General features: G+C 39.0%; 1 pseudogene; it reads right to left on the bottom strand.

The window, feature by feature from the left end:
- Positions 1-449: 449 nt before the first annotated feature.
- Positions 450-7,000, bottom strand: LOC107675268 (uncharacterized; annotated as a pseudogene).
- Between the last annotated feature and the right edge of the window lie 1,901 nt (positions 7,001-8,901).

Genomic DNA, 8,901 nt, shown 5'->3' with positions numbered 1-8,901 from the left:
ATGTGTGTAAAAATTCCATAAACTGGTTTTCCCATTAAGCACAATGTTATCTATACACTGTATCTAATCTGCATATTAAAGTGCTGTTGGGACAGCATGTTGAAAAAAAGAAGTGTAATAATGGAGTAGTAATTGGCCAGATTGTCATAATATCTAATATTTCATAAGAATATTGATATATAATTTGTTTTCCTATTCAATTCTTTTGTCTCCTCTATACACTGTATCTAGTCTGCATATTAAAGTGCTGTTGGGACAGCATGTTGAAAAAAAGAAGTGTAATAATGGAGTAGTAATTGGCCAGATTGTCATAATATCTAATATTTCATAAGAATATTGATATATAATTTGTTTTCCTATTCAATTCTTTTGTCTCCCAAAATGTATAATAAACATGTTTTTAGTCCTGGTGTCCTCTACAGTGGACATGTGTGAAATGATGTCCTGTTTCATAACAGGAAGTCATATTTTGATTCACCCACCTGCTGGGCCAAGGATGTGGCCTGACCTCCATTTGTACCTTGCTGGTAAAGGGTCAGCTTCACCACACTGCAGGAGTGGATCAGTTTTAGGTTGAGGGCCACACTGATCGTCCCGGGCTCAGCAAACACAAAGTTTCTCTGAGCATGCGACTCACCTGACCCAGCTAGTCGCATTTGGTCTGTATTCGGGCTCATCTGCCTAAAGAGCAGGGGTTTATTTCGTACTGCCCCAGAGGGTAGACCTGTTCTTAAGACAGTGGCTGTGAACATGGAGGAGAACACAGTAGGGATCCAGATCAAGCTGAGCATACTAATACCAGAACTATCACCAAAGTAGCGGACATTGCACTGAGATGGGGCGACAATTTCAAAATTGAGCCAGTCTTCGCTGTCTACCCTTGTGGCCCCAGAAAGGGTGATGGAGGTGTCTCTGTAGTTAACACCAGGCTTAAAGGAGCGTAGCACCTCCTGGTTAGTGCCATTTCTGTTGATGTAGGCAATCAGCGAGAAACCTTCTCGAACACAAGAATGGCCCATTGAATAGATGGCCTGTTGGAGTACAAACTTCACCACACCGGTCTCCGTGAAACGCACCCCACGGCTGTCATGGGTCAGGGCCACTATGTAGGGATCAGAGACAGTGGTTATACGGAAGGTGGGGCGATAGTTGCTCTGGTAGTGGGCTGCTGTGGACATCTGAGCAGTCATAGCCACAGCGCCAGTGTCATGGGACAGCCAGAGCAAGCTGAACGAAGCTCCTCCAAGCTCATAGGCTTGAATATCTTTACTCTGGTTGCAGTATTGGTTGGGACTCTTCAGCATGAGTATCAGAGTATGATTGGGTTCCACCTCAACTGCTGTACTTACAGTCACACCCTGGAAGAACTTCCTTTCAGGTTGCTCAATTCGAACTCCGCTGAGGTCTCTACCCTCCTCTTCACTGCCGTTTATCCGTATCACAACTTGGAGAAAGTTCCTGCAGCTATGCTTTAGTGCAAAGTTGTAGTCTATCCAGACCAGTCCATGTTGTTGGAGGTTGAGGTAATCATCATGTTTGGTCAGCAGGTTGTTTCCTTCTTTGCCATGAATATTGAGCTGTAGCCCTGGATAGATGGAAGTACTCTTCGACTTTGTAGGTGGTATGGCAACTGAAGCAGTCCAAGACTGCGAGAGCATATTCTCAGTCACAGTTCCACATACAGCATCACTGGTGAAAGTACAAGGAACGCCAACAGTCTCGCCATCACAGTCTAAGCAAGCCTGGCACTCCTGAAGTTCCTGATTGTAGAAGTACCCATGACCACACAGCCCTGCGGACATCTCCCTTTCAGAGACACCAAGACAACGAAACCCTCCTGAAGAACGAAACAAAAAGTAGCTTGGTCAATCCAAAGAGACCATTTAAAGGCAGACACTGGGTGGCATTAAGTTTTATTTTTGCTTACCTGGGGTATTAAGACATTTTACTTGCTCTCCACACAGGCTTGGTAATTCTAGGCATTCATCCCTGTCCTGTTGATAGATTTCATGTTACTCAAAGACATGTTAAAGATTAAGACATATAACTTAGTCTGCTCTTCATTGAAATCTTATGTGTTGCATGCATAATACAATTGCTGCCACACTGTCACCTGGCACATCCTATCAGCAGTCGGGGAGCATTGCGACACCAGGAAGAATCCAGGGGGACACATAGTGCACCTTTCACACTGTGGTGGATCCTTCCGGAAGTCGCAGTATTCTTCAGGCCCACAAGCAATTTGACAGCCCAACACAGGGTGACCTGCATCTCCAACTACATTCACCACTTTGGCATCTACACCTACCTTATGCACAGCATAGGACTTTTGCAGGTGGCTACGTGCTTGGTTCTGAAGGCCGGCCAGGTGGCCTTCAAAATAGCTTTGCAGTTCTCCCTGCAAGCCTTGGAATGAGAATTGCTTGACAGTCTCAGAAAGCAGACCATACTGAGCCTTCACAACATCCATCTGCTCGTACATGCGGCGCTGCTGGTCGAGTATCTCATGCTGCTGGGAGAGGAGGGCCCCCTGCTGTTCCACCAGTCTCTGCTGCAGATCACGAATCACTACTTGCTGAGCTCTCAGAGCCTCCACCAGCTTCTCTTGTCCCTTTGCCAGCTGTAGATGTAGAATAAGTGCATCCTCGGCAGGGACCTCATTCTCTCCTAGTAAAATAAGGAAAGAGTAACTAAGTGGCTATAACCAGGGCTTGACATTAACACCCGCCAACCCACCAAATGCGGGTGGATCTCAGCAGTGGTCACTCCCACTAGCCACTTTGGTGGGTTGAATTTTATATACAGTAACAGGGCTCGACATTAATGCTTGTCTGGGACAAGTGGATTTTTTGAAGGGGCAAGTGAAAGAGAATTTTACTCGCCCGACCAGACAACAAATTTGATTAAAACATCTAATTAGGGAAGTACCGAAATTTAGATGAGAATGATTCTGATATTATTACATTTTGTTTAAATGGCTATAAATAGCTAATAGATAATGTATTGACAGTAACAAGAAATCAAAACAAATGAACACAACTGCACACAGAAGAAACATACTGCGGTAAAAATTTAGTTTTTATATTTATAACATATAGTTAAGCAACATGACACAACTAAGAGAGTGCAGTTTTCCCTGAAAACCAAGATTGCAAATTTGACATTAATTTTATACAAGAGTTCAAACGAATAGTTAATATTAAGTGACTTACATTTTAGTACAATATTGCCACTGTTGACTGTTTTTGCCAATTCCAAATAATTCCAAACAAAGATCACAGCAGAACAGTCGCGCATCTGCAGTGTTTCCTTACTGAATGATTCAGCGTTTTTGAATTAATCAAATTACTTGCATTCTATTTAGGATTTTTCTACTCCATTTTCTGGCCCTAATCATAACCCACAAATTAAAACTGAAGATGTACCTTTCCATTTTTACAGATGTAGTCAAAGAGTTCTCCTCCTGACACATATTCCATTACCATGAAGATGTCTGTTGGTGTGCTGATGACTTGGTAACTGCCAAAAAAACAGAATGCATGTCATTGGTTCTGTCAGTGTAGTCATAGTGAAATGCATCTAAGCTGAAAAAAATCTTAAATATGTACAAAATATTTGAATCATTCATTAAAATAAATAAATGAATAAACTGAACTTTTCCTACCTAGTACTGATTTAGTGATGAATTAAGGCATATTTCAAGGCTTAGATTTTTAGTTTCTTCACTTCTACTATTTTCACTATTCATATGAGAAAAGTCAATTAATCCCTAATGGTTTTGAAGCATGGCTGGATAGCTCTGACATTCCTGTGTCTTTTCTAGCCACAGTACATACAAACAGCTCACATGTACACACGCAGACACACAACAAACAAGGTGACAGAGTAGACTGACCACCAGGGGTGTGCAAGAGAAGGAATTTGATGATCTGTGTGCAAACATGCAGGCCCATCCATCTCACTAAAAATTATAGTAAGTTATAGTATTCTTAAATATTCTTTTTATTTATAACTGAAATTGATGCTTTCTAATATACAGTCAAGGTTTGACATTAAGATCCGTCAAATGTAGGTGGATTTCAGCAGTGGCGGGTAACACGGTCAAGCCTGTCTGTGTGTGAAACAATCTCATGGAGAAATCAAAACAAATGAACAACTGCACACAGAAGAAACATGCTGCAGTAAAAATGTATATAGTCTAGTTAAGCAACATGACACAACCAAGAAAGTGCAGTTTTCCCTGAAAATCATGACTGCAAATTTGACATTGACTTTATACAAGAGTTCAAATGAGCAAGTTAATATTAAGTGACTTACATTTTAGTACAGTATTGTCAATGTTGACTGTTTTTGCTTGATTTGGTTAACGAAAATAGCTCCAAACAAAGATCACAGCAGAACAGTTGTGCATATCTGAGCAACACATAGCGGTGCCGTTACTGAATGATTCAGCGTTTTTGAATTAATCATTTGAGTCAATGATTCACTGGTCCATTCATAAAGCACTTGCTTCATTCTTGAATGAATCAGCAGTCTGAACGAATCATTTGAATGAATGCCTCAATTATTCACTCATTAAGACAGTCACTTGCTGCATCTAAATGCCACTTCAGCTGCTTCTGTTTCTTCTGCAGTGGAAAGATCGGTTTTGTTACTACTGATTTCATTTTATTCGTAACAGCCCTATAATGTCTTATTATAAAATACAAGTGTATAATGAGCTTTCAGAAAGGAATATGCATTTCCATTAATAGATACACTGGTCCCATCAAACTAAATAGTAAATATATTTTGCTATACATAAGAACAATTATTTAGAAATAAATCAACACTAATAGTTTATTTAAATATGATCCAAACAAGAAATTCTCTGAAGAATTTTGATACGTGAAGGTCAAAGTGATTTCATCATTTTTTAAACCAAAAATGATTCCCCCCCTCCCATATTTTTAAAACCAAGTGCTATTTTTTTTTTTTTTCAAATATCATGCTAAAACTATGGAAATAGATCAAAGTAGTCTGCAATTTCTTGACAGCTGATCGACTGCCAGCGGTTCTGCAGCTCTACGACCCTCTGTGTAGCCAAGCAGATGTGTATGATTGCAATAATAGTTCTAGGGCCAGCTGTCAAATTCTGCTAATCATTGATGTATGCAAATTCCACTACTTACGTGAAAATTGAATAAAGTATAAGTTTAATACGTTTTATGGAGCCTGATAGTTTGTACTGTATACTCTCTCCAGCCTGTGGCATGCATCTCATATTTTTCAAAGAAAATGTGATGTCTGTAAATTTACTCAAATGTCTCACACAAGCAAAAACAGGTCTGCATCCTTCTTCATTAACCTAGGCAGTTTGGATTAGACTACCAAACACCAGTACCAGTCGTCTGCAGGGGCTTTGAAAAAGTGTGATATAAATTAAATTAAAATAAATCGAATCATCTATAAATGTATAATTATATTTAATAAAAAATAATTTGGTTACACTTTATCTTAAGGTGTCCTTGTTACAGTGTAATCATACATATAAGTACTGAGTAATATTAATGAACTACATGTACTTACTATATGATTAGGGTTAGGATTGGAGTTTGGCTTAGGGTTACTTGCATGAAATTATGCATAATTAATTGTTATTATAATACTAAGTACATGTAACGTGTAACAAGGACACCTTAAAATAAATTTAAAAAGTAAACCAATCATTTTATTAAAATATAATATGTAAAACTAAAATAATCAGGTGACTTCGAAGGTTGGAAGGACCTGATTTATACCATGAAATTACCACAGTACATGACCAAAAGCCTATACCATGGTACCTTTATGATAGTGGAAAGGTACATTACATGGTTCAATATACTTCAAATAATACCATGGTATTTTTAAATGGTGTAAGATATATTACACCATCCAAGGTACTGTAGACAATACCATGATATTATCTTGGTTTAATAAAGCACATGGTAATACTCTGTACTTTTTGTACAGTGGAATGAGTAACAAAATTAATTTGTGCTATATGTCATTTTTAATAAACTATATTAATACAATAGCCTACTCTGTTTACTTAAGTGTTACACCCGTTTTGAAACAAGATACTCTAATTCAAGTGCAGAACAGCTGGAACCACAATTCACCTGGTTTGATGTCACAAGTGAGTTGAACTCCCAGAGGAGGCCCACTCTCTGATGCGGGATATCCAATGTCCGGAAATTCCCCCAGAAACTGAGCGGCTCTGTCTGCCACATGGATGAGGGGCGGTTGGCTGGTCCCGAGCACACACCCGTCTCCAGCACAGGGTCTTGTTTGGGGCTTCGGTCGTATCCTCATAGGCAGACGGCACTCAGTTCCTTTACATTCTCTGGTTTCGTTCATAACATGGTCTGGTCTTTGAGGAGTAATGCAGTCTGCACACACAGGACCAAAAAATCCAGCGACGCGCGTCTGGACGGTTTCCCTTGTCTGGTCTCCAGACCGCCCGCGCTGGGACAGAAGCGTTGCGTGATGTTCCGATGGAAAGCTGGAGGGGGCATGATGGTGATTTATTGATCTGCTCTGTGTTGTCGGATTGTGTTGTCGCGGTGGTCTGGCCGATCTCCCCCCCGGACAGTGAAATCCAGAGCAGGGTCTGGCGTCTCCAGAGTCCCCCGAGCGCGCAGAGCGGAACGTGCATAATACATAAACCAGCAACAAAAGCGTCTTTTTGGATGATGACATTGTTTAATAATTTATCCACCTAAATAAAGAATATAACAATTATGACTCGTGCGGAAAAACGCGTTTAAAAGAGCCGATTGACGTCACACACTATATACTAAAAGCACAGAAAAAAAAAAAGTTATCATTTAGTCCAGCCTGATCCGGAACATAAAGATGTTTTGATTTTGTTCTTGTATGTTTAAATCCGCAGATAAACTCTTTGAATAGTAAGATGATTTTACCTGCAGCTGTCTTCTGTTGGAATGTCAGCGAAAATACAGCAGGAGGTGAGCATCTCTACTCCACTGGAGTGTGTGTGTGAGCCACTCTAAACACTTCTGAAGGAGAATGTCACGGGCTGTTTCTCAAAAATTGGTGAGCTCCCTATCTAGGCACCATTTTTAGGCACCACATGTACATGCAGCATTTCTAGGAATCATAATTTTGTGTAGCATTTTAAGCATAATTGGTGACGTTTTGAACATCTATGCACACATACATCATTTTTGAGCATCATATGTACAATAACATATTTTTTGGGCAATGTAAGCAGCAATTATGGGCATCATGTGCCTATGTTGCATTTTTGGATGCATTTAGGAATGCTATGACATCCAAAAATGCTGTTTAGGTAAGAAGCTCAGTTTAGTTTTGAGACACGGTCCATGGCGTCCTCTTGTCCTGCACACACATATAGTGCCCAACATCAATGCATGTGTGCTTATGTTGCTCTGTGTGCTAATTACACCCAAAATTGCTGCATGCATGATGCCCAAAAACCCTGCACGCACCTACAATGTCTGCAAGTTCCTACAATGCTCAATAAAGCACCAAATATTGTCCTAAAACTGCTGTACCCGCATATCATGGCCAACAATGCAGTCTATTTAGGCAGCTCGCTAAGTTTCAGGACACAGCCCTTATGTGACATTCCACAGACTTAATTAGAATCAGGTTTCCCCAGCCTGAGTTTAACCCCTCATTCTCCCTGTCTTTCATATGTTTTTCAACCATTGATGTTTATTTTCCCTTTTTCTTTTAGTGTGATATGTTTGACAATGTTCGAATTGACACTTTTAACACAAAAGGTCTGGTTTACACATAGCAATCTCTCACTGAAAAGGGTGGTTCAGACAAAAAAAAAAAAAGATCGTATTGTATTTTTTGCCAGGCTCTTCCTATTTTAAACTAACTATATCTTCCAATATAGCAATTTGGCCAAAGACAGGAATTTATTGGGTGCTGTGCAAGTTTTTATTAGAGGTGTCTTCTTGGGTATTGGAAACTTGTGTTAAGACCAGTGTCACCTTTGTTTGTGGCCATGTCAGTTTTTTTTTTTTTAAGATAGACAGGATTTTGATTGTTTAAACAGCTGTTGTCTGTCATTCAGAATCTGTCATGCAGAAGAAAAAGTCGTAAAGGGTCAAAGTTTATTTGCTAGAGTTCAACCTGCTATACTAGACATACATTTGGAGAGGAGAGACGGGAATCCAGAGCTCTTGCTGACTAATAATTAAAGAGCTTTAATTAGCATTCATGGCTTTAGGATCTTCTATGGGGTGTTGGTTAATCAAAATATATATTTAAAGGCAAAATGAGATTGTTGAGTTATTGTTGGCTATAATGTTATATATGCATCTTGAAATTTGGATAATCATCAAATAAGGCAAATAATGAAAATTCAACTTCACATTTTTACTTTAAAGAGATAGTTCACCCAAAAATTAAAACTCATTTACTCACCCTCAATAGTTCCAAACCTGTATAGATTATTTTTTCCACTGAACATCATAGAATATATTTTCAAGAATGTAGGTAACCAATCAGTTGCTGGTCCCCATTGACTACCATAATACAGAAAAATAAATAAATAATTAAAATTACAACAACAAAAAAAATACTATATATATAGTCATGTTACTACTAGCAACCATTTGATTATCCACTTTCTTCAAAATATCTTCTTTTGTGTTTAACAAAATAAATACATAATACATTTCTGAAAGAAATGCAGTCATTTAAGGATGATATTCTAAACAATTCTACCACTATTCCTTGGTAGCAAATGGCTGCAATATAACAAAGAGTGAAAAATTTAAGGGGGTCTGAATACTTTCCGTACCCACTGTATATAGTCAGGTTGCTACTAGCAACCATTTTTGATTATCCACTTTCTTCAAAATATCTTCTTTTGTG

Source organism: Sinocyclocheilus anshuiensis, unplaced genomic scaffold (assembly GCF_001515605.1).
Source record: "Sinocyclocheilus anshuiensis isolate Anshui unplaced genomic scaffold, SAMN03320099.WGS_v1.1 scaffold1090, whole genome shotgun sequence".
Classification (NCBI taxonomy): Eukaryota; Metazoa; Chordata; class Actinopteri; order Cypriniformes; family Cyprinidae; genus Sinocyclocheilus; species Sinocyclocheilus anshuiensis.
Note: the sequence above shows the minus strand (reverse complement) of the source record. Positions and strands in the feature narration are given on the sequence as shown.